Genomic DNA, 26,707 nt, shown 5'->3' with positions numbered 1-26,707 from the left:
TATTATCATTACTGATCCATAATTATTTCCATAGTGGACATGAAAAGAACTGTTCGACTAATCTGACTGAATTGATAAGAGTCAAGCTAATTCCCAGATACAAATAAACAACTTGAGCAGGGCATATAATCTGTTCTCTAACTTCCAATATTTAGGGAAAGGAGTGAGGGAGCTGGGAACACAGTTTTAGTGTAAGGAATGAAGATTCTAAACTTCCCAGGTACTTGGAGATCCCACTAATTTAATATCAGATCTTCATTGCCATATTTTAAATTCTATTTACCATCACAATGATGCCCAGATTAGCAGGCTGACCAGCAACAGGAAAGTATAGCTGGGAACTACTGGGGACAATCTTCAGTGTCACCACGCACTGGAGTAGTGAACTGGAAATCAAGCCCCATTATCCCTGGAGTCATCACAAATGTGAAAAAATTTAGTTAAACTATCGAAAGTCTCCAATTTACCTCCTGACAAAGTCAGGGTAAACGAAAACACTCATCAGGTTTCAGTACTTAGCAAGAAAGTAACAGTTCATTATGAACAAATTATCTTTAACCAATGGCAATTAGGAAGAATGAATTGCTAACATAACTCTACAATTTAACTCTATCCTTTCTTCAATTGCCCATTTGCAAACAGGCTGACACAAAGAGACAAACACGACATGGATATTAAGAGGTGACAAAATATCTTCCTTTTTCTGGTCCACAGTCTAAAACCAAAGGAAAAATAAAGATGTGGTCTTTATGACTGTGAGCAGGTAAAATTAGAAATTAGAAGTGGTGGAGGGTTAAACTCTAAGGTCATCAGTAAGGAGGAAGAAGTAGAGGGAACAGTTTGGGTTGGGGGATGGGGTTAAGTGTTGGGGTGGGCTGGGTATTATTGACAGATTGTGGTGCTGCGAGCTGGAGAGGTGTTTAAGGTAGATTGCGGGCATGAAGTTCAACAACAGGGAATTTGGGAGCTGGCAACTAAAAACGCTGGCAGCTGAAGGTTGAAGGCTGGAGAGGCCATGTCGTGGCCATGAGACAAGGCCTTGGTTTCCTTGATTGTTTGGTGAGGAATACTCCTCCTATTACTCGCTCACACAACCTTCAGTGAAAAACAATATTCTTTAGTCGGCTACTCCCAGCTCCACACAACTACCAGGTTTTCCAGGACCTGGGAAAACCAATCAGCAACTGTTCCTAACTACAGTGTGGGAACCTGATTTAAATGTAAAAAGGAAGTGTCCTACCTCTCCAGGATGGGACATTGTTATCATAAGATTAGCTGTAAGTGTGTGCAAGATGGGTTGGTGTTATAGTTCATGATTTTAAGTGTTTATTTTAGTTTCCCCCAAACTCCTTGCCCATTTGCCCATTAGTGACAGACCTCATCAACAACAAAGGCACAAATTTAAAAACCACAACATTTTATCATTGTATCAGCTCTTCTTGATTTCTATTAAAACATAATCTTTTGCATAGATCACATGCAACAAACTCAAGAGAACGATGTGAGTTACTGCATGTCTCTTTAAGAAAGGCACATTTTGGGTTTGCCTTGTTGTCATTTATTATCAAAGAGATGAAAATAGAAACATATACCATGGGAGTTGAAAGCAGGGATTTGTGAAGGACTATTGGAAGGTGACCCTACTTCAGGGGATCATGAAACTTGAGTCTCATTTTATCAATGGTGACCAATTACATGGTTGTTGCCACGGCTACTATCCTATTTAGGAAAGTTGCGTGGCTTCTGCAGCTCATCAGAGAGTCAGCAAACCTCAGCAGTGGAACCACTAGCTGTGGCCATTGTTGCGAATGCACCAGGAGGAAAAGGTCATAATAATGGATGTCCAACATCAAAGTAAGATGAGCAGCATCTGATTGTGAAAGGGTTTGGGGTTGGTGACACTGAGAGAAGGCACAGCTGATAATGTGGGAGTGGCTGCTGCCAGTGGGCAAAGTTCTGTCAGCCAAAGGGTGCCTGGAAAAGGCGATCCACCCAAGAGCATACTGCAGCAAGCAGCAACACCTCCGCCTCCCCAACCCCCCACCACCCGCAGCCCCCGCCCCCCCACCCCCCCACCCCAACCCCAAGTCACTGGTGAAATAGCTGATGAAGCGGAATGAGGCCCTTAATTGATCATTTCACTGGCTTGTGTTCAGAAGAGAAAATTCTCCTTTCCCACTGCTGGCAAAATGGTTGGTTGCTGTGGGAGAAGACATGGACTGGCACAACTGAGTGATGAGATTCACTGCTAGAAATGTTTAAGAGCCAGCCTTCAATGGGTGTCAGATTCTTTTCTTCACATAATAACCAGAATTTATGCAGAATATACTATTGGGACACTTAAGCAATGATTAATTATATTGCTCACAACAGAGGGCAAGCTCTCCAAATTGCAGCACTCCAAATAAATGAAATATCATCGAGCAGTTGCAGTTTCTAGATTTCAATCTATTGTGACAATGTGGTGTTACAACATCATTCTAAAGTCAGTTGAGATTTCAGCATCTCATTTTCCAAGAAAAAAATTACTCCTTGCAAACTGGTAGTAACGTTTAAGTTACATATGCATGGCTGCCACCATGCTTGCCTTGATCACCCTTGAGGATCCAAGCTGCATTTCTCATACTTTCTCGCTCACATGTAGGCTCTTTCACATTTTCACAGGCACGTTTGGTGTCAAGTGTGTGCTGATCAGTGCTGTCCTTAAGCTGCCAAATCCCTGGTTGCTGGGTCATATGATGCCCCTGCTTAGAGATGAGAACCAGTACATTTAGGGTTCAGTGCATGCCTAGAATGTAGTATAAAGCGTTCACAAACCAACTAGTCAGCAATTCTATTCGGTTTTTTATGCCTATCGCGCTAATTTTGTTCGGTTCTTTATCAAAATGAAGTTTAAAAACAGGATGTAGCTGTAAACACATATATGCTTTGATGAAAGGTCATGGACCTGTAACGTTAGCATAACATTAACTCTGTTTCCCTGTGCTGATGCTGCCTGACCTGTCAAGTGTTTCTAGCTTTTATTGTTCTTATTTCAGATTTCAAGTATTTTACACTTGCACATATATGAATCATTTCAGCGTTTGCTAGATATTGCTCTTTCTTATTCACTCGTGGGCATTTCTGCCTGGTGGCATTTATTGCCTGTCCCTAGTTGCCCTTGAGAAGGTGGTGATGAACTGCCTTCCTGAACCGTTGCAGACCATGTGCTGTAGGTAGACCCACAATTTCATTAGGGAGGGAATTCCAGGATTTTGACCAACAAAACCAAATGTTATTGCAGACCTCTCCAGAACCTACCCTCAAACAGAGAGAGAAGCCTGACAGGAAGGTAGGTTCAAGAGAAGTCTGTAATCACATTTGATTTGGTTGGTGATTTTTAAGTGTTACAATAGAAGGAACATGCTACATCAAAATAATTTGACTTCCTGGCTCTTAAATGGTTTCACAAAAGTTAAAGTATCATGGTCAGTATAGTCTGTAGTCTATCAGTACAAAATTTGGACATAAATCTCAAAATGTTTAAGAGCCAGCAATAAATAACCTAAAGGTTTTCTTCTCCATTATGGATTACTTTCTCTGAAGTACGTTTAGTTTTTGTTTGGAGATGTACCTGATTGTTGTCTCTATTTTGGAATTATCTTACTGAGGGAGGGCAGTCCACTACCCTGTTGTCACTCACATCAATGGCTACTTTAAAAGCATGGTTAAAGTTTGGAGCTGCAAACACAAGCTCACTTCTCAAAATCACTTCCAGCTTTTCAAAAGCAATTTGACATTTCTCGCCTTTGACTACCATTGCTTTTTCAGATCTCTCTGCAACGCAGCCACTGTGTTGATGTTTGGGATGAAGTGCCCAATGAATATTCCCAAGAATCTCAAGATTTCCTGTTTTGTTGAGGGATTGGGGAATTGTGCCACTGCTTGTCTCTTTGCATTTTTGGGCATGCTCATCGTTGATCCACTATGTGTCCTAGCTAGTCCATTTGGGCATTAGCAAACTTGCTCTTTGTGACACCGACCACTCAGTCAGCTGACTGTATTTTATCCCCTTGCTCTCCGTGTCGCTGTACACAAGGCGTACTTTAGGTGCACTATGCAATTAATAAAGCCCATCACTACCTGGTCCACCATCCAGTTGGGATATTTCAGAGTCTGAATGGCATGACTCTGAACTGGTATTACCCACTCAGAGTTATGAAGACAGAAATTATTTTCATTTGGGTTCTGCAGGGAACCTGCCAGTACCACTTACATAAATTTATCTTGATAATGTACGCTGCTATCTATGCAGTCTTCCAGCTGGAGTAGGATAGAGGTTGGCTCTGGTCATTGCAATAAATTTTAAGCTAGTCAGAGCAGAGCATTGTGAATCTGTCCAACTTGGGAATAAGTACAGCTGGGGAGTTTCATCTGTTGCTGCTGGGATCTATTAGTTGATGCTCCAGCATGTAGTTAATCTCCTTCTGAACCCAGACCAGCTTTTCTGGGTGTAGCTGATAGGGTTGTCGTGTTATGGGAGGGGTCTCTCTCACATCCATATCATGTGCAACTGGAGTGGTGCAGTTTATCTCTGTATAAGCTCTTAAATGCAATCTGCGAGCTATTTTCCAACTAGGTGGGCAGATAAGGAGTCTCAGTTTGCAATTTATTGAGGAGTGACCTCATAAAATCATGAGCACATGGATAGGATGAATAGCGAGGTCTTTTTCCCAGTGTAGGGGAGAACAAAACTAGAAGGCATAGGTTTAAGGTGAGAGGGGAAACATTTAACAGGGACACAACGGGCAACTTTTTCATGCAGAGGCTGGTGCGTGTATGGAATGAGCTGCCAGTGGAAGTGATGGAGGCTGGTACACTTACAACATCTAAAATGCATCTGGATGGATACATGAATAGGAAGGTTCAGAGGAATATGGACTAAATGCTGGCAAATGGAACTACATCAGTTTAGGATATATGGTCGGCTTGAACAGGTTGGACCGAAGGGTCTGTTTCTGCGCTGTACGACTCTATTTGTAGTGGTGGCGTGCAACGAGTTTAACGTGAGCTTTACCCATGTCTCTCTCCTGCCTTCATCCCTCTCTCCTCCCTCTTCATAGCCTTCATCCTCTAGGTTTGCCAGCAGTGCAGATGGGGCTTCAATTTAACTTAAAGTCAGGCTAGACTTGAAATGTTAACTCAGTTGCTCTCTCCACAGATGCTGCCAGACCTGCTCAGTTTCTCCAGCATTCTCTGTGTTTCCAGCATCTGATGTATTGTACTTTTATTTCCTAATTCATGAAATTAGTAGTAGAAATCAGTACATTGAATAGAAGAGAATGAGAAAGTGGCAAGTGGCAAGTTGTAAGAAAAAGGAACTTATATTTAAGATCTCCTTTGAAGTCCCCAAAATACTTCATCGTTAATAGAATGTTGAAAAGATAAATTACTCTTAATCTATTTTTGAAACATGGCTTAAAAGATAAAGCAATGACCAAGGTAAACAGGAAATTCCCTACTAATAAGAATGTCATGGACCTTTTATTTAAATATTTAAATAAGGCATTGGCTGTAGCACTCATATAGCATTGTATTGAAGGATTTGCCTTGATCATAGGCTGAAGTTGTGTTTAAATTCCTGACAGAAATCCAAACTCCACTAGACCTAGAAGCTACAACATTGTTTTGTGTAGCTCAAGCAGTTAGGAGCCCGAGTTCACGGCTTCTACATATCCCTGACTTCAAAGGCAGGACGTCCCTCCTCTAAAGTCTGCCAGCCAAACAAAAGCCTGGCATTTCCCAGCTCCAGTAGCACCACTGGGAGAGATGACCCCTGCTGGCATTGCAGCCAGTTCCAGACCATGTCAGTGATGCAGAAGTAAATGAGTGACTCCGGTTTCTTGGTCCTGGTCAAACAGGTTCTGGTAAGTTGGGGATGTGCTGATCCAGACGACATGTTGGGAAGGTAATCAAGTGAAAGCAGCCTTTTCTGCTAGAGAGGTCAACAAAAGGGACTACCTCTCCATGCTTCAACATTCATTGTGTCAAACTGTTCCTTTAATAAATAGAGGTCTGTATCTGGCTTCTGCCATTAGATCTTCATGCCAAATAAGAAATGGGCTTTCTTCTGTATTAGCGCTAAATTGCAGAGATAAGATGGTGGAACTCACTCACCTCTGCACATAGGCAAGCTTTCTCATTTTCAAAAAAAAAAACTAGTGTTTGTAAAGTTTTTTTTAAATCAGAAGGTTCTACATTTAAACTGTAAGATGCCTTTGACTGCTGTTTTACTTCTTAATCAGAAAGTAGACTGATAGCTGATTTTATTAAAAGAGCTGTGGGGCATTTTCCTTGATAGAATTTAAATGTTAAGCAGGATGAAATTACATCTGCCACCTGGCTGCTAATCTGCAGTTTCTGCAGACATAAATTGATGCTTGTATTTTCTTTGATACTAGGCCTGTTGTCTGGCTGATCTTCGGTTAAATCTCCATGTTTCTGCCACAAAAAAACTTGGATTATTTATAAGCAACCACTGCTACTTATCATTCTGCCTCCATAATTTGACAACTTGATGTAGCTTTTGCCTCCAGCAGAGTATTTGTACCTGATGGGCTATCTTTATGTTAGCTCCTGTAAAATAAGAGCTGGGTACAAGTAATGTAGCACTGCAAGATTTAATAGACATTTATCAGAGCTCCTAATTTATACATATTGTATACTCACGGCAACAGAGTGTCTGGTCTAATACTATGCTATTTGGTTACAAAGTGTAGCGTGCTTCACTTAACATACCATGGTTCAAACAGCCTCTGTTAATTTAGAGACTAAGATCTTTATGCCCTCACTTCATATGCCGTAATACGGTGAAGATGCCATGAGTATGTCTCTGAAAGGTATACTGCACTACCTGTGTGACATAACACAACATTTGATGCCACATACAGTCAAATGGTGCCTTAATGTCAAACATATCACCCTCAATTTCCCTCGAGTTCAGAAATTTTGTCCACGTTTTGACAGAAACAAGAGCTGAATTAGCCTATCAGAACCCAAACTGAGTGCCAGTGAGTTGGTTATTGTTGAGCTCAATGCTACTTGATAGCACTGTCGATGAAACTTTCCATCACTTTGCTGATGATTGAGAATAGATTGATAGGGCTGTAATTGGCCAGGTTGGATATTTCCTCCTTTGGACAGAGCACACCAGGGAAATTTTCCACTTTATCAGGTAGATATGGGTATTTAGCTGTATTAGAACTGCGTGTCTAAGTTAGTTCTGGAGCACAAGTTTTCATTACTTTGCCCGAATACTGTCAGGGCCCATAGACTTTGCAGTATCCAGTGCCTCTAGCCATTCAACTTTCATTATTGAGTGACCATCAATTTAAAATCATTACTGAGGCGAGCTTTTCGTATTTAGTTGTTCAATTGTTCAGTGTTTGACTGTTCTCAGAATGCATGAAGGCAATCATTTTAAAAACACCGTAAATAAAACTCTGCACACAAAACCTGGTGTGTCAGCACAGTATACCTTCGAGACATGACACACGAGGATAAAAATATTTCTTTACACAAATGGTTGGTGGAACATGGAATGATTTGCCATAGGAACTTTTCAGATGGAAAGCTATAACAAAAAAAAATTGGGAAATATTTAAGGCAGAGAAAGAAACGAGTCTTTGGAAAGAAAGTGGGGCGATGTTTTTAGGCTACTTTTGCAAAGAACCAATAAGAAGTAATTAACTAATTAATCTCCATATTGTCCTATGACATTGCTTATATATCTTCCTTTATTCGAGGAACAGCGAAATATGAATGTGACTAGCTTTAAAATGAAACTCTTTTGTCTCAAGAACTCTAGCTGAGAACTGGATCAAATTGTATATCGGAACAGACGCTAAACTATGTGACTTGGTCATTGACAATATATTTGTCTGTCTCAGCATTAGCATTTCCTGTACACAGTTGGCTTTGAGCACAGCTTCTCATTAACATGCTGCACTAAGATTGTGTCTTTGTTCTGATTCTGATGGCCAATTCTACAGCTGGAAGCATCCTGAATGTGGGAATAAATGTGACAAGCTTTCATTGGTTACTCATTTCAATTGACAGAGTCCTTTCTCTACTACCATTGTCCAAGTAATTGTGCAAAGCAGGACTCTTGAAGTGTTCATGGTAATGCACTTTCAAAGTACATTATTATGGCTGTGGAAAAGGACTATGAATTTCAATAATGTCCTGTTATCTTGCACTTTGAAAACAACAACTTGCATTTACCTAATATTCCTAATGTCCTGACATCATTCACAAATTGACATCAAGCCAATGAGGCCAGGATTAGCAGCTATGACCTGAAGATAGGTCAAAGAGGTGACTTTAAATCAATTAATGCACTTAAGTAATTAATTGGTGAATTAAATAGGTTCAAATTTCCTGTCCTGTCAGGTACATAGAGATGGAGAAAATTTCCAGCTGTTGCTCACCTAAGTCTGCTTCCTATTTCTTCATAATTGTGGAAGGTTTTAGCAGAATGGCCGGAGTCCTAGCCCTAACACACATTTGGCTGGCATGTTTCTACACTATGTAGATAAATTAATTTCATCAACCAATATACTTTACATGATTTACCCTATAGTAATGTAACATACAGGGAGCATTTGTTTTGAGCATCTAAGGGCAGCTTAAATTTTCAGTGATCTCAAAGTTTACTAAATAAGTCACAGGACAATCAATTAAATGTCCTATAATGCTTGATAAGAATAAAAATAAAACAATTTTTTTTTCCCCATTTGAAACCATTCCCATCCCTCCAATGCTAATGACAATATAAATCTACAGAATTTTCCCTCATTGTGGTAGCCATCCTCCAATGGCTACTTGGAGTGATTGGAGCCAGGTTGGCTACGAGGTCAGTGATTGGGTTTGTTAACTCGGGCCAATCAGGAAATCCCTGGCTGACTAACGTATCCAGGAGATGAGAATCTCCTCAGTTCAGGCAACTGACTCCGAGCTGGCTGGCCACAACCTGTGCATAGTGCACAAGTAAATAAGGGGTGACTTGGTGATGGGATACTGGCCTCAGTGCAGTTAGTTCAGTGGCGACGAGTGTGGGATGATGATTGAGAAACTGCGAGCATCATTCGTGATGCATAGACTCCCAGAACTATTGGTCACAGACAATGGGATGTCATTTAACAGCAGGGAATTCAAATATTTTCTAAAGACAAATGGAATTCGGCGTATAAGGACAGCTCCATACCATCCATCGTCTAAGGATCTAGCGGAAAGAGCAGGCCAAACGTTGAAGGCAGGCTTTACGAAGCAGCCTAAGTGTTAATTGATACCAAACTGTCCTAGTTCCTGTTCAATTATAGGACCACCTCACAAGCAACAGGGATAGTTCCAGCAAGAGTAGCTGATGAGGAGAAGACTCCTCACTAGGTTAAAAATGATATTCCCTGGCAGTAGGAATACCAATGCCAGCCACATGCCGCCTCAAAGCAACAGACACTATTTAATTCCGGGGATGAAGTTTGGTGCCAGAACCAATGGAAATGGCCCTGTACTGCTACAAGGTGAGGTTGACACCAGGTCAGGTCCCTTCACTTACAATGTTTGAGTAGGTGATGCAGTCCTGAACAGACATGTGGACTACCTGAAATCTGTTACCTCGCATACGGGGCAGGAGCAAAACCTACCTGGCACCTTAGAACAGCCAGAAGGCCTGTCAAACTGTAGATTCTCCCTCTCTGTCAAGCTTCAAACAAACCTCAGAGTCTGAGATGCATGCAGCCTCAATACCGTAACCGCCAGGAGGAAACTCTCCTGAGACATTCTGGATGCAAGAGGCGTCCGTGTCAGAGTCTGAATCAAAGGAACTGGACTTGGGGTGAAAACATTGCAGGTAAAGCTGCAAGCCAATGACCAGGCCTACATCCCTGGACTTGGGCGGGGGAAGGGATGTAGTGATTGGAACCAGGTTGACTTTGTTGACTATGAGGTCATTGATTGGGGTTGTTAACTTGGGCCAATCAGGAAAGCCCTGGCTGTCTAATAAAACCAGGAGATGAGAATCTCTTCAGTTCAGGCGAGTTGGCTGGACACAGCTTGTGTACTGTGCACATGTCAATGAAGGGTGGCCTGGTGATGGGATACTGGCTTCTGTGCAGTTATTTCACTACTTGTATGACAACTTTGAGGAAGATGGTGAGGACAACAAAAAGTATAAAATTCTGACTCTGGTCAATCAACTGCGCTCAAAGATGCACCATTGTGGTGAATGAATGAATTCCATGACACAATTGATCCATTGGGCTGAATGGTCTATTTTTGCTGCTATTTCTTATGATCTTATGGTTCATAGTGTTGAGATTTCATGGAAACAGACAACTTGTGCAATGGCGTATAACTATCTAATCTAGTAATTGATATACATGAATAACATCATTAATGATATCCTCATCTGAGAGCCCAGTGCATGCATGGATTGGAGTGCAGCTAAAACAATATTCTGAGCTCAACAAAAAGTAGTTAACAACCATCAAAGTCATATTTTAGCAAACAGGTTGGATAGAAATCAGAAAATGTCTGAATTGTGATAATATTCTCTTTAACTGGTTCTTTATTAATGCTTTAGTGTTGAAATAGGACTGCGCAGCATTCATTTTATGATTACAAAATAGCACAATAGTACCAATTTCAAGGACCAGTGTCCCGCACTCCTAAAACATCTAAAACATATGAGTATTGGCTCAGGCCATTTGCCAGGCATTAGACCTTTACAAATATAATTAAGAAGCTGAACATTTGACTGAGTTGTACATCAGGAAACTATATGGTGTGAATTGTATCAAAAGTCATATTCCTCAGCAGCCCTTTAGCAACCAATAAATGGTCAAATTTCTTTGTTAAAATATTTTAAAAGTGAGGCATAAGGTAAGTTGAGACATTCAGTAAATTTTAAAATGCAATTATAGAAAATAAGTAGGTCAATGATCAGAAACCACTGAACCAACCCCACTTACTCAACATAACTGGTGGTTTTCTTGTACCACAAAAATGCCAATGAATTTGGTGGGAGTGACGTGGTGTAAATGGTGACACTAGTGATATTGGAGGAAGCAACAACCTGAGGAGTTCAAACTGGTTTAGAGTCAGTAGTGGATTAGCAGGATGTGTAAATGAACATGAGTTAATTTATGATGTCATTGTAACAAGTGTTAGGTTCTGTCCCAGGTAAGGTTTCCAAATTTGCTACAGTCCCAGATGAGCTACCCAAAACTGTTAAGCTTCTGTGTGAGGACCTGACTCCCCTCCTTTACTCACCAACCTTCAATTGGTTACAACAAGGCTAATTAAAACAGAACCAGATTGGATACCCCAAACTAGTTAAGCTTCAGGGTGAGATGGCGAAAACTTGCTCATCTTGGTCATTTACACAACCCTCAGTTGGTCACAACAAGGTTGATTTACAAAGGACCCGTTCCCTTGTGGATATTTTTCTCCTGGATATAAATGATTTTATGTTTTAAAGGACCCAAAGTAACCAAACTTTAAGTTCAAAAAAGAGTAATGTATATTAGTTCCATAAATAATGCCACAACACGTAAACACATGTTGAAAATGGGAAGTGAGTATAAAAATAGGCAAAATTTAATAGACCAATCTTTGGATTATTCAGGAAGGGCAGATTATGAAAGGTTGGCGGTTGAGCAATCAATTTTGAGATGTTTGGCTTTGCAGGTTAGCTGAATATTTTTATCCTGTTTCCTGTTGACTAGATTCCAACATTCAACAAGAGAAGTTTTTCTTTTGTCTCATTTCCTTTTTATGGGCTTGCTGGCTGGTTTCCAGCATTCAGCGTGGAAGAACCTTTTATTTGGAGACTAGTAGGTGGTTCTTTGACTGTGACTAGTGCTTGAACACAAGCTAATATGCACAAGAGATTACAGTTCAATTGGTACCGCATTTCTCCATTTAAAACTTCCTTGATACCTTCTAGTGCAGCATTCCATGGTTCCTCACCAGACAGATACTGACTATACATCCACACTCCCCGTTTGGCTGTACCTCCTTTAAAGAAAATCCATGCTGCAGTCAAGGTTCAATATGTCCATAGGTGATCTTGAATTATGATCTATGGTCAAGACATATTAGTATTAGCATCAGCCAAAATCAGTGAGTTTTGCAAAAATGGAACAATTCCATTGCTTTAGGTACCCTTCATATTCATCCAATGAGGTAACAATCTGACTGAAATGATCATTACTCCGACAATCTGGCCTACCGACCCCAACAGCAGTGAATTTCTTCATCATTGCTATGACTTCAATGAAAAACAATCTGTAGTTGGTGGAGAGATAGTTACATAAGAATCTCTTGTGTGAGCTCAGTAGAATGTCATTGATATAAATTTCTTACAAAACAGGTAGGGTTAATTGCCATATGAAAATTGGTGTGTAACTTTTAAAGAGACTTCAACAGTTGCTGGAAGGCAAAGTGTTTGGTTCATTCACTCGAGTCTGAAATTTGCTTTATGTTTCATCAGTGCTTTACTGCACTATCCAAAAATTGTATCCATAGCAGGTACATTCACATCGAGAAGTAAAGCGAGGCAGTGTACCAGCATGCCAAAGCAATAAAGGAAGACAGGTTACCACATGGAATAGCATGGGACTTTATCAACTTTGTCTTCAGATCCTCTTCAGTGGAATTGAAATCAGGAGTGTGTCCTGGATGTGCATGCTAGCAATTCAGCTTGGAACATCACCACAATATTTCCATTGCACTGGAAGAAGGTGCTACTGACAGCACTATCGCACACCCCTGCCTCTCCACCCAATCCCCTCCCTCCCCCTCCCCCCCAACCCCATTACTTTCACTGTGCTCACCTCCCATTTATCTTGACCATCAACTTTGACCATTCTGTTAGCTCCTGCACCTCAATGAGATTACTCTGTGGAAAAGGAGGGGAAAAGCTAAGAATTGGTGCACATTCATTTATGTGAGGCAGACAGAGGGTGACTGGTGAAAGGCTAACCGTTTTCTCTCCTTCTCCTTTCTTGTGTTGTGATGTTACATTTGCTAACTTCCAGTCGGCTGGGACCATTCCAGAATCCAGGAAGTTTTGGATAATTAGAACCAGCTCATCCACTAACTCTTTTAGAATCCTCAGTTGCAGGACACGAGATGCCAATGCCTTGAATTTCTTCAGTACCTTTACTCCATTGACCTCAATTATATTTACCTAACTCATTAGCCCCTAGGTTATCCTTCATATCTGGTATATAACTTGCATCTTTTTCTGTTAATCCTTATTCCCCATGATCATTTCCTCACGTCCCTGCATATAAGGTATCAACATTTACATTAAGCTCTTCCTGGTTTACAACAAATATTTTCAAATCAGTGTGTCCAGAGATGCTATTATATACCTCTGGGGTGGTGGGACTTGGATTCATAGTGCAGAGGTATGGACACTCAGGGAGACAATAGCCTGGTGACATTATCACTGGACTATTAATCCAGAGACCTAGATAATGCTCTGATGACCTGGGTTCAAATCTTGCCATGGTGGACTGTGGAACATAAATCCAATAATCAATCTGGAATTAAGAGTCCAATAATGACCATGAAGTTGTTGTTACTTGGTGGCAAAAGCCATCTGGATTACTAACTTAGGGAAGGAAACTACAGTCCTTACCCAGTCCTGGCCTATGTGTGACTCCAGACCCACAGCAATGCAGTTGACTCTTATCTGCCCTTTGTCAATAAGTTTAGGCAATTAATGCTGACCTAGCAGCAATGTCCACATCCTATGAATGAATTGAAAACCACTACCATCGTGTCAAAAGAGCCCTTCCTTGTTTATTATATACTTGTAAAAGCTGGACACTGAAGGCAGCATGGCTTACAACAGAAATTAGGGATTGTAATGAATCCAAGGGGATACATACAGAATTACCAGAAAACCAACAATCCGAGGATTTGAAGCATTTTAGAATTCAGCAAAAGAGAACAAGAAGTTTTAACAAGAGTGGGAAAAAATGAGAATTAGAGTAAAGGTGCAGGGAACACAAAAACTGATCATAAAAGCTTTGATAAATATGTGAAAAAGAAAAGATGAGTAAAGACAAACATAAATGCCTTACAGTCAGAAATTATTACGGGGAACAAAGAAATGACAGAATAATCGAACATGTAGTTTAGTTCTGTTTTCACAAAATGGACCACAAATAACCTTTCAGAAATGTCAATGAACCAATTGCTTAGTGAGATGATCAGGGTTAGGGAAATCAGCATTAGTACAAAAACAGTGCTAGGGGAATTAATGGGGATAAAGGCTGACAAATCACTAGGGCCCATTAATCCACACCTCAGAGTACTAAAGCAATTGGTCCTGGATATATTGTGTGCATTGGCAGTTGTCTTCTAACATTCAGTGGACTCTTGAGCAGTTCATACAGACTGACGGTGGCAGATATAGCCCCACTATTTAAATAAGGAGGGAGAGAAAAAATCCTACAGACTAGATAGTCTAACATCAGTAATGAGGAAAATGCTAGAGTCTACTATAATAGATGTGATACCCAGGATAAAATAAGAACCAAAAGAACTGCAAATGCTGGAAATCAAACAAAAACAGAAATTGCTGGAAAAGTTCAGTAGGTCTGGCAGCATCTGTGGAGAGAAATCAGAGTTAACGTTTGAGGTCCAATGATCCTTCTTCAGAAAGGAAGGGTCACTAGACCCAAAACATGAACTGATTTCTCTCCATTGATGCTGCTAGACCTGCTAAGCTTTTCCAGCAATTTCTGTGATACCAGAGCATTTGGAAAGCATTATCGGGATTGGAAAAAGCTAACATGGGTTAATGAAAGGCAAATCACATTTAACAAATCTATTGGAGTTCTTTGAGGATGTAACTAGTAGAATAGAAATGGAAAACTAATGGATATGGTGCAATTGGATTTTCAGAAGACTTTTGATAAGGTTCTACATAGAAAGTTAGTAGACAAAATTAAAGCATACGGGATACGAGATAACAGTATAGGCTGTGAATTGGTTGATAGACAGGAAACAGATTGGGAATACACAAAATTAACCTGAATAAGCGAACCAAGTGCAATATTTCCAAGTTTGCTGATGACACAAAACGGGTGGAATTGTGAGTTGTGAGAATACGAGGATTCAAAATGATTTAGAAAAGTTGAATGAGCAGACAAGCATTTTGGTAGATGCAGTATAAAGTGGCTAAATGTGAAAACACTGGTGGAAGAAACAAAACGACAAAGTATTGTTTGAATTGTGATATACCAGGAAATGTGCATGTATAAAGGGATTCAGTTGCCCTTGTACATCAGTAAATGGCAGTAGACAGGCAGATAAAGCAAGTAATTAAGATGCCATATGACCCTCATTGCAAAAAGATTAAAGTTCAGAAGTAGAGACGACTTATTACAGTTTTACAGAGCCTTGGTGAGACCACACCTTGAGTATTACATACAATTCTTGTTTCTTTACATGAGAAAAGATTTACTTGCCACAGAGTGCAGTCAAGGTTCACTAAGTTTGTAAATTGGTTTGACTGGGCTTGTATTCACTAGAGCTTAGAAGGACGACAGAGGATCTGACAGAAACGTACAATATTCTATCAGGGCTAGAGAGACTAAACACAGAGGATAGTTTTGCTGGTTGGGGAGTCTAGGATAAAACAGGACAAAGCAGCCCATCCATGGAAACATATCCACTCCCTTCACCACTGATGCTCAGTGTGTACCATCTGCAAGATGCAGAGCAGTTATTCATTAAGTACTCCTTAGACAGCATTTTCCAAACCCATAATCACTTCCTTTCAGACAGACAAGGGCAGCAGATACATGGGAACGCCACTACCTGCAAGTTCCCCTCCAAGCCAATCACCATTGCGACTTGAAAATATAGTGCTGTTTCCTCAGAGTCACTGAGTCAAAGCCCTGGAACTCTTACGCTGTTATTAATGTTTTCTGTTCCTTGTAAGCATTTAATGCTATTTTTATTATTTCATGATAAATGTAATTATCTTTACTTTTTTTTAAAGATTTAGTCTCATTGTTATTTAATAATTCTGAATACAATTAGTTTTTATTGGTTATTGCATGCGGGCACTGGTAGTGGGTATAGTTGTATGGGAGTCATGACGTTTCACATCAGGTCAGGTTGTGTGGGAGGGAGACATATGACTATATGTAATGGAGAGAAATCAGAGCAATGTTTTGGGTCTAATGACAACATGAGGTGGTATTGGTGCCAGCTTGGGTACAGGATGATCAGGTGGTCCTGGGGTTAATGTGGTTGATTCTGATCAGTCTAGGTGTTGCCCTGAGAAATTAACCTGAGAATGGCTGCCACTAATTTTGCCAAGTTGAAACAAATGTAATGTACATAACTTGTCAAAATGTGTTTATTTTCAGTGATACTAGAGATTTGTTCTTGTAGATACAAAGTTTAGAAGATTGTCATCTTTTTGGACTGGAGTAGTGAAGTCAGTCATATGACCCATTTGGAATCTTGCTTGTCAAAATCCTGGGTTTCTAGCTTATTCTGGAGACAGTGAGGCCCAGCTTGATTTACAGGGAAGAAGGTATAACTCCTGATGATTGTACACTGTTCAGCATCATTCATTACTCCTCATGTGCTGCAGCAAGACCTTGGTAACATTCCAGCATGCACTGCTAAATGGGAAATAACATTCACACCACAAAAGTGCCAGGGAATGACTATATTCAGTAAGCAAGGATCTAACCAGCTCCTCTTGATATTTAACAGCATTACCATCACTAAATCCTCCACTGTCAACATTGAGGGTTGCTATTGACAAAAACTGAGCTGGACCAGCCATATACAATACTACATCTATACAAGCAGGTTAGACGCTAGGCAGAATCCTGCAGCAAATAACTATAAAACACACGGCAGCAGTGTGATGGTAAACTCTCTACTTGCTTGGATGAGCACAGCTGTAACAACACTCAATGATCTCAACACCATTCAGGCCAGATCAGCCCATTTAATTTGCACTCCATGCACTACCTTCAACATCCAGTCTCTTCGCCTCAGATGCACAGTGGCAACAGTGTGTACCATCTACCAGATGCATTGCTATAACTCACCAAGCCTCCTCTGATCACACCTTCAAAAGCCACAACCATTATCATCTAGAAGGACAAGGGCACCAGAATCATGGGAACAACACTTGAAAGTTCTCTTGAAACCACACACTGTCTTGACTAAGAACCATATCACCATTCATTTAGTATTGTTGAATCAAAATCCTGGAAAATTTTCCTAACATCACTTTGGGTGTACCAACAACAAATGGATAGCAGCAGTTCAAGGAGGTAGCTCATAAGTACCTGCCTCAGTGCAATTAGGGATAAGCAATAAATGGTAATTTTGCCAACAGGTCTACATCCCATGAGTGAATAAAAGGAATAAAATTTTAAAGAGATATGTAGGTTTGCCTACATTTGGCCAGGAGGAGGAAGCTATTGGGTGACCCTCACCGTGAAAGTCCATTCAGAAGTTTGAAGTTATCTGGTTAGAAAAGGAGAAATAATGGAAGCTATGAATAATTTTGGACTGATATCTGAAGAAATGAAGGTTCCACTTAAGGGAAAGAGTCAAGTATCATTGTGGAGGGGATTTTCAGTTGTTTTAAATTCTTTTTAAGCTAATGGTAACCATTTCTTCTGGTTGCCCATATCAAAAATTGTAATATCCCAGGACCATATTATTAATTTACTGCTTAACACTGGTCTACAACTCTTAAAGGATCATGCATTGTGGTTGGATCAAGTGCTGGCAGGAAGTGCTTTTGACTTGTGTCAAACAGTGAAACAGTGAAAAAGTGAGGGAGAGCCAACATTGAGGAGCAGGTTCCAAGATTTTTGGAAATTTCACTGGAGGCCTTGGTGTTGTAAAGAAGGTGGGATATTCTATGTTTGAAGAGGGGCAGTCAGCTTTCCAGACATGCAAGGAAAGGACAACAGCAGTAGACAGCTGGTCAATATTAGCAATAAAGTCCTAAATGCAGTGCCACATGAAGTTCAATGACCTCTCACCAGTGATCAGTTATTGATGTATCTTCATGTGTTTTATCTTACCAGTTGTATCATTAATCTCAAGTACTACTCAATTAGCCAACACTCACCAACCAAAAAATTGTATCAATCAGGATGCTTGCCAAAAATTCAAATGCCCTACCACACCCACAAGCAGGGTTATGGTATGTTGAGAAACTTACCGACAAAATTTCTACAGTCAATGAGAAGGAGCAGAAGAGAGTCCAGCACCAACTTGGTGAAGGGTTTTGTGAAGAGTATTGAAGCAATGGCCGCTTCCACTCACAAAGTTGTAAAGCTAATAATGGTGCAGCTTCTAATAGCTGATGTTGCAGCTTCCATTTCAGGATTAGCTGCAACATCAGCAGTTGGTATTTATATAACTTTCAAGCCTTTAATATAAAACAACAGCCCAATGTGCTTCACAGAGGTATTATAAAACAAATTATGACACTGGCCTACATAAAGAAATGTTAGGGCAGTTAATCAAGAGTTTGGTCTTCTTTAAGGAGTGCCTTAAAGGAGTAAAATTGTTTCGGGGTTGGGAATGGGAATGGAAATGGAAATGGGGTAGGAGTAGAGGGGTAGTGGTGCTGTGGTTGGGATTAGGTTTAGGAATGGAATTCCAGAGTTTAGGGTTTAGATGTTAAGCAATTAAAATTAGATATTCCCAACAAGCCTGAATTAGAGATGTGCACATATTTTGGAATTTTGTAGGCCTGGAGATTATGACAGAAATAGGGAGGAGTGAGACCATTTAAAAGCAAGGATGAGGAATTTTAAAATTGAGGTACCATACAACTAAGAGTTGGTGTAGGTTGGTGAACATGGGAGTGCAAGGCAGTAACACAACTCCATGAAATGCAGCTTGGAGTGCTGCATGGGAGCTCAAACTGCTCTCATGAAAGGGTCAGACTGTGGACATTATGTTTCCACAGTGCTAAAAGGGTTTCATAGCACGAGAGCAACCTGCATTCCAACAGATTATTAGCATTGCTGTGGTATAGCTTCAGGGAAGTGTCATTGGCTCTTTTGAGCACAAACTGCCTGTTTTCTCTCAGGATAGCAACTTTGTTTTCCCATAGCTGCCACACTGCCAGTACCTATACCCATGCTGCTGTCTACCTCAGACTTGGCACCCCACATGCAGCCAGCACTTCTAAACTCAAAGCTATCTGAGAGTGTCCCCTGATGGAGTGTCTTCTCCATTGAAAATCTGCATACTTCCATCACCATTCTGCATCTAATACTGCATAGGCAAAGAAAGATTTGCACTTATATAGTATATTTCACAGTCTGATAATGGATGGATGATCACTAATTAAGCAGCTAAAGATAATTGGACTGAGGACACTATCGCAAGAATCATCATTGCCATGGTCACCTTCACATTCACTCCAATGTCAACCATGTCCTGCTCTGAACCTGCACTTGTGGCTGCAGGTGACTTACTTCAGTGTGGACAATGTGATTGAAGTATAGATGTCTCGCATGTTGTTCCTTGCTGGGGTTCAGGAAGGAAGACTGCTGTCTGCACATGCTGAAGTATAAGTGTGACCTTACACTTGGTATCTACAATTGGCAACATGCTGCTGCCTTTTGAGAATCTCACCACACCACATGTGAATAAGTATAAGAGATGGAGCAGGGTGATCTTGATACTGAGATGGTCTCGCCAGACTTATCTGATTCTGCCATACAACTTACCATTGCCTACATCACGCAGACGCTATATGAGTCACCCTATGTTGCTACTGATTGTTACGGGTATTTTGTTTAGCAATTTCAAATTAATGTTTTCCAATGTGCTTTTCTTACAAATATACCTGATATAACTAATTCTGTACTTAAAATATGATCACTGAATTTGCATTGACTAATATTACATGTCGCATATAGAGATACCAGAGGAAAAGACATCTTACTAGAATAATGAAAGATGCCAAAACAATTGCCAAAGTATGAAAATGAGTATCCAAATGACCTAGAATCTCCAAAGAAACCTGAATTTATATTTATATTTATATTTTTACATTAATTTAATTGATGTAGCTGCCCTTACCCCTTTTTTTGGTCCTAATGAATTAATATAAATATCAATTGAATAAAAATGGCTCCACTATTTCTTAAAGATTCAGATTTAGTTTGCAACCCTTGAGAAATTCCTCAGTCAGATTGCCAGTATGTGTAGGACTGTGTCTCAGTGTTACCCCTCCCTTCACTATTCAACGTTTATTTTCACAATCACTGGAAGGTCAAAAGAAACTGTAGAGGACATCACTTCTGCTGACTTGTTTGCCATCGTGAACAGAATAAACCATTGCACATATATATTTAGAGTCAAACAATTTGCCATCAACTTAGAACCAATTTGAATCTCATGGATCAAAATGACCTAGTTTCAGACATTACATATAGCAAGGGATACGTTTCATTCATCAGATCTCACAACACAGATCTTCTGCCTGATAAGCCTGTTCTTGTTTCTGTGCATTCCAACTCATTTAAGTAGTGGTTCAGCCTGTATGTAAAATGAATGGTATTTGTCCTCAGGAAGATGGTGCAATGGTACTTCTGCAGGATTAGTATTCCAGAGTGCAGGCTAACATTCCTTTATCCATAGCCTCAGAATGAAGGGATGCCCACTTAAGACTGAGATGAGGAGAAATTTCTTCTCAGAAGGTTGAGAGGCTTTAGAACTCCTTGCCAAGAGAGCTGTGGACATACAGTCCTTGTATATATTTAATGCTGAGATAGATAGATTCTCAATCAATAAGGGAATCAAGGGTTACAGACAAACATAGGAAAGTGGACATGAGGAATGATGTGTCATGATCCTATTGAATGGCACAGCAAGCTCAAGGGGCCAAACAGCCTACTCCTGTTCCTATTTCTTATAATCTCATGGTCTTATGGAAAGGAAAATAAGCTTACTTTGAACAGGTACTTTCATTTTCATATCTTTTTCCAGAAAGAAAATAATGAATTATTGAACTGAAGTTTACATGGATTATATGGACCTAATTTGAATTACTTCTCATTCAGTGTGTCATCTACAAATTTCCTACAAAGCAGTGCACAGAAGTATGTAGGTCATGTCAGATGGAATACGTTAGGGGCTGGGAAATACTGAAATTTTAAATGCTCCATTCCCTCCATTTTAATAAAAAAATTTTAATTCTTCTCATGTTTTGCCTTTACACCCAGGCTAAAATAATTGCAAAAGAAACTTTTCTGAATTACTTACTCTTGTGAAAGCTCCCAACTTACTGATGGAATGCAGAATGGGTTATCGTACTCCTGATATCATAGTTAGGAATACATCACCCTAGTTAGGAATCTAACACTGAAGCAATAAGACCTTTCTTGTTTGTTGAGACAGTATTAGGATTTTCAGGTGAATACATTGAATTAGGAAGACTTTGCTTTATATAAACTTGTAAACAGAGGTAAATGGCTGCTCAGAGCAAAGAAATTACAATGGTAAAATGCTGCTGACTCTATGCAGCAATAGGTGTTTGGCAGCTGCAAATTAAACAGCAAATGAAAGATCATGGAATTCACAACTAGTGTAGAAGAGGGAGTTTGGGTAAAAAAAATGGTTACAGACCATTTTTGGGTATACCTAGAGTACACAGCCCAGGGCTTTACTTGAAATTTGATTTGAATCAGCAAAATGTTAGCATCTATTGCACCTCCAACTGCTGGTCAGTCAGTTTGCCTTCACAAAAGTTCCTTGATCCAGCACTTCTTAAAATCTAATCACCTGTATGCGCTGCTCGTTATGTGGTTTCAGCTACATTAGCAAGATGAACTGCTGACTGGGTAACTACTTTGTGGAACACCTCCACTGTGTCCATAGAAATGACCCCAGTTTTCCAGTCAGTGGTGGAAGCAATGGGAGACACGAGACATAACCTTAGCATGGAGCTGGCGAATGTGACCAGCAATACCTTGTCTGAGTGTTGTGGAGGCAGTGTCAATTGAGGCTTTCGGAGAGGAATTTGATCAAAATCTGAAAAGGAAAAGAAATTCAGGGTCATAGGAAAAAGATAGATGAACTGACATTTTAGAGGACCAGCACATGACATACACATTGAATGGTCTCTTTCTTTGTTGTAACCATTGTCTGATTCTAAGTTTTTGAAAACCAGTCTCTCAAAGGTCATAGCGGGAAGACTTCTTTGAAACAGATCAAAAGCACCCCAACCAGTCAGTTTTGCTGAAGAATCTCTTCCTGCCACCCAGTCACCTCCAGACTGTCACACCACATTCTCCCCAAATTGTCTTCCAACGCTCTCAGAATATTTTACTCTCTCTCTCCATGAATTCTAGTTTCTACAACTTTACTTCTTTAAGTTCCAAGATAAAGGCACAATTCATTGAATCTAATGACCTATGGAAAAGTATGTACAATTGCACCCACAATTTATTTCTTCTATTATCTGATAATTCTTGATGATAATATTTACTGAAATAGTCTTTTATGGCCATTCTCAGGGCATCACATTTATACATTGATACAGCACTAGCATCTCTACATATTCTCCTGGGTAATATAAAATTGGCTACTGCAGCTTTGAAGTTTGCTTTCTGTATCCCATTCCAGCATAAACATTGCATTGTCAAACATCTAAATTCTGAGACATCTAGAGGACGCAGTTGATACTGCTTTTAAACTAATTAATTACGTGAACATGTTAATATTGAGACAAAATGTATCTTTGTCTCAATATTGTAAAATTGAACTGATTTTTCTGACCATGCGCATACCCGTAAAGAGTAGTTAACAGTAACTGTGTAAAGGGACATACAGCATAACTAATCTTGAGCCAAAAAGTGAGCTTCAAAATTTCAAGAAAATTGCTGTATCAAAATTAATGTAATTTATTGCAAACATATTCTATTACACGACTAGGATACATACGATGCAAATAATAATAGTTATTAAACGGGAATTAAATGTGAATGGATTTTTCTTTTCTCAGACCTGGAAAATAAACACTCTTCATATGCAGCAGAGAAGAGAAGGGCTTTGCAAAATGTTATAACAAGTCTCTGTAGTTTATGATATTTCATGCACTGCTTCCAACTGAAAACAATCGATGTTTATACTAGGTCAAGGTCGAGCCCTCCCATGCTACTGTGTGGGAAGGGAGAGATCCTGTCTGAATTTTCCATGTCTACCTCCACTGAAGATTCCAGTAGCCAGAAGACTGAGTGTTGACAGCACAGACTACAGCAGAGGTTTATAACTGAGCTCCAGTTTATTTTCCAGTTTTCAGTTCCTGTGCCTGGAGTGTACATGAGCTAATGTAATGGCCTGAATTATGAACATTATGTGATCCTGTTTCCCAAAGGTCCCGAGGTGCTGTTGCTAGTTGAGTATCCAATGGGCATGCATAGAGAAAATCTACTCGATTATTAATTCAACTGTCTCGGAACAAGGCAATTTCCTACACAAGGTCAACATTGTAAACGGCATTTTGAGGCATATTAATGGGCTAATTCATAGATTGATAATGCTGCCTAGTATGAACAAGATTAACTAATAAGAAAACTGAGGCAGGCTTTTCATATGATCCCACCTCTACACCCATTCCTACACTCCTCCAACACTGCCTCGGACCTGGCTAGGGAGGGATAAATCTTGACCACCCATGTTGCTGGGAGATGAAAATTTGGTGGGGTTGGAGAAGGCTTAGATTAGTGAACTTGGGAATTGCATAGCCACGGTACAAGGGAGTTCTTCTTTGGTGCCCAACCACCTCCCCGCAATGTTGAACCATTCCCCTCTGTTTCCCCAGTTACTTTTCCAATCGTGCTGCTGTGCATCCTCTGCCCATCTGTTTGGAAATGTGAGCCATCCTGGTCCTAATGAGACCACAGTTTCAACATACACCTCAGTTCCAATTTTGAATTCTTTCCTCTTGGCCTCGCTGCAGCACCAGCAATGGCCACTGCTCCCGATTGTGCTGTTGGGACACGAGAGCCGCCTGCCATCTGATCGACTGAAAACCCCCTTAGATTATAGTTTCTCAGTCAGGATCAGACCTCTTGCCTCTAGCCAACCAAAGTAAAATTCAATTTTTGCTCATTGAGGTCAACATTTTTAGCAATTCTTTCTATTTGTCACTTTCTTCTTTATTGTTCCCAACCACTAACTGAAATCAGATTACTCAAGAAACGAAATTACCATGGGGCTTTCTTTGTTGGTCCATCTTAGTATCACACCACATTACACTTACTACTACATTATCACAAGAGCAAAACTAATGGTATCTTGCAAAGTACCAGTAGTCAAGACATTTCACCGCTGATTTGCTACTTATTTTATGCATCTACCTTGCATGTTGTAAACCCAGCTTGACTGCTAAAGGATGTAGAAACATAGGAGCAGGAGTAGGCCATTCAGCCCCTCAAGCCTGTTCCACCACTCAGTGAGATCATGGCTGATCTATAGCCCAACTCCAAATACCTTCACTTAACAAGAATATCATCTCAGATTTAAAATTAACGCTATTACCATTTTATCTGCTGTTCTAATCACAAGGACAAAAATATTCTTAGACTTTGTCTTTTAAGTAAATTATTTTTTAGTCTACTGTAACTAGAATTAATATACAATAGCTGGGGTTATATTTCAATAATATTTTACTTTTCAAGCACCTCACTGAATTCTTTGTTCACTAATATATGTCATCTGCCATTCAATTTATCTGTATCTAGTGTAGTATAAATATTACAACAGTGAGCATCAAATCAAAAAGTGACCAACTCTGGGATTACTATCAATTTTTAGAAATTAAAGTTCTCTTTTAATCAGGGTTTTTATGAAAAAAATGTTCTGCAAGATACTGAGCAATTGCCTAACTTACTAATGAAGAAGTGAGTTATACTTAGACTCACAAAGTGACATATTTATCACACAACATATTCTATGTACTCACATAAATATAATTTGATGGTGACTTTGATCATTGATCATCGTAAAAGTTTACTAATGACTTTCAGAGATAGAATTCTGCCATTCTTATCTGGTCTTTGTGAACTCAAGTTCTCAGCAATGTGATTGACTCTCAACTGCCCTCTGAAATGAGCAAGTCTCTCAGATCAAGGGCAATTAGGAATAAGGAACAAATGCAGGCCTTGCCAGTAATGCCCACATCACATTAAAGAATAAATAAAATAAAATCTATTTACTTTACATATCTTAAAATATGCAAATACCTCCACAGTTTCCAGTTCACACAAGGTTGAAGGAAAACAAATGGTTATCTTTAGAGTGTCTATTATTCTAAAAATAATACGTTGTAGTCAGTGCATCATTACTAGGGATTAAGTTAAACTATACAATTTAAAGTTTGTTCTCAGCAGGGTACAAAAACCTTTCCTTAAATGAAATATTTGTTTACTTTTACTAGGCTAGTAACTACAAATATGAGAAACGTCGTCTTTGGCAATTTATGTGTATTTCCTCAATAGCTTTTTTGTGTTGATCATTGTTGTGTCCCACCTTTACAGTCTGCTGTGCTTCCAAGTGGATGACCTACTTGTAAACAGCATTGGTTTTCTATGATGCATTATATGCAAGTGGCTGCACATCCATCATTTAGTGGTTCTCAGAGACATTACTGGAAAAAGGCCCAAGGGAAAGTTAATGCCTTGCAGTCAGGACAAACATCAATTAGGTCCAATTCTCCATTTCCACATTCAATCCAACAACATTCTGATGTTCATATTAATATTTTTTAACTTTCCTAGCTCCACAATGTTTATTGCACAAGAACGAAAAGATTTATTTATATCTAAATACAGTCTTCTCTGACCAGTTCAGTATCTGGCCTGGCTCAAGTGCTACCTCTATATCAGGGTGTTATTGATTCAAGCTCTACTCCAGACAAGCACATAAACTGACACAGCAGTGCATTGTGAGCGAGATTAATTTTGTCAGATGTGCTGTCTTTTGGAAGAGACAGCAATATAATGTTGTGTTTTCTCCTCACCAGTTGTCAAATATCATAAGAAAATATTTGAAAAAAACAAGAAAATAGTCCTGAACAACATTTCTGCCTCAAAACCAGTATGGCTATTTTACAAGTTGTTGTTTTTAATGATCTTGCTGTGTAGAATTTTACAAGTGGTGAACAAGCTGGCTTCTAGAAGCTGCCGTAAGGGACTAGTTAGTTCTAACTTCTAGGTTAACAGGGGCTGACAAGCCAGTATATACACAGAGGACTTTTATTAATGTGTGGACTAAACGGCACAGATGTTAGTTTGATAGTGGTTTTAAAACCGGATTTGGTAAGTGAGGGAATTCTATGCAGTAGAGAATAGATGCTGTACTGGCCTTTTACTGACAAGGAATAGAACACAGTACAGCACAGGAAGAGGACCTTTGGCCCTCCATGTCTGAATGGATCATAATGCCTTTCTAAACTAATTCCATCTGCCCATACATGGTCCGTATCCTTCTTTTCCCTGCCCGTTCATGTGTCTGTCTAAATGCCTCTTAAATATTGCAATCAGATCAGCTTCTACCACCTCCTCTGGTAGCACATTCCAGGCACCTACCACTGTGTAAAAGTCTTGCCTCGCACGTTACCTCAAAACTTTCCCTC

At 39.8% G+C, this 26,707-nt stretch overlaps 1 long non-coding RNA gene across 15 annotated transcripts in view; it reads right to left on the bottom strand.

Moving 5' to 3' along the window:
- Nucleotides 1-26,707, bottom strand: part of LOC125482959 — a 111,528-nt gene that overhangs the window by 52,585 nt on the left and 32,236 nt on the right. For 7 of the 15 annotated variants that reach the window (XR_007261965.1, XR_007261959.1, XR_007261960.1 and 4 more), the window contains 2 exons: nucleotides 22,040-22,101; nucleotides 11,980-12,121 (listed from right to left, as the gene is read on the bottom strand). This is a non-coding gene — a long non-coding RNA (uncharacterized LOC125482959). Of the gene's footprint in view, nucleotides 1-2,427; nucleotides 2,748-10,588; nucleotides 12,122-12,875; nucleotides 12,941-22,039; nucleotides 22,102-26,707 lie in introns of those variants that run through there. The other 8 variants (XR_007261954.1, XR_007261966.1, XR_007261953.1 and 5 more) reach the window with 5 other exon arrangements.

This window comes from Rhincodon typus, chromosome 4, assembly GCF_021869965.1.
Source record: "Rhincodon typus isolate 14 chromosome 4, sRhiTyp1.1, whole genome shotgun sequence".
Lineage (NCBI taxonomy): Eukaryota > Metazoa > Chordata > Chondrichthyes > Orectolobiformes > Rhincodontidae > Rhincodon > Rhincodon typus.
The sequence above is the reverse complement of the archived record's forward strand: the minus strand, read 5'-3'. Positions and strand labels throughout refer to the sequence as shown.